This window comes from Nestor notabilis, unplaced genomic scaffold, assembly GCF_000696875.1.
Source record: "Nestor notabilis isolate BGI_N333 unplaced genomic scaffold, ASM69687v1 scaffold19268, whole genome shotgun sequence".
NCBI classification, from domain to species: Eukaryota; Metazoa; Chordata; class Aves; order Psittaciformes; family Psittacidae; genus Nestor; species Nestor notabilis.
In genome coordinates this window covers 1-356 of record NW_009941816.1, presented here as the reverse complement: position 1 = coordinate 356, position 356 = coordinate 1, and positions in this window count along the sequence as shown.

The window sequence follows — 356 nt, the reverse complement described above, 5'->3', positions numbered from 1 at the left end:
CCACACCCCACCTCTCCCCCGAGAGCTGCCGGCGAGGGGAAAACCCTCCTGCCAAGTCTGTCCCCGCATCTCCCTGCTCTGTTGTCAAACCTCACGAAGCACCACCGAGAAAACAGCTCTGCGGAACACAACAGCGAGCGTGATTCAGTTCGGGTTTACCATTTTCTCTAGCTCACCGCTCCAACTACCTCTCACCCGCTGAATGAAGCGTCAAGTTTAGGCTCGAATCACCGCCCGGACGCGGGGTGGTCGTTTCCCCCGGAGAAGCGGCGCTCCCCACACCTCCACCTGCCCACAGGCGCCCCACAAGTTCTTCCAACCCCTCGCACCCACCGGCCCCGCTCCCGGCTCGGGCC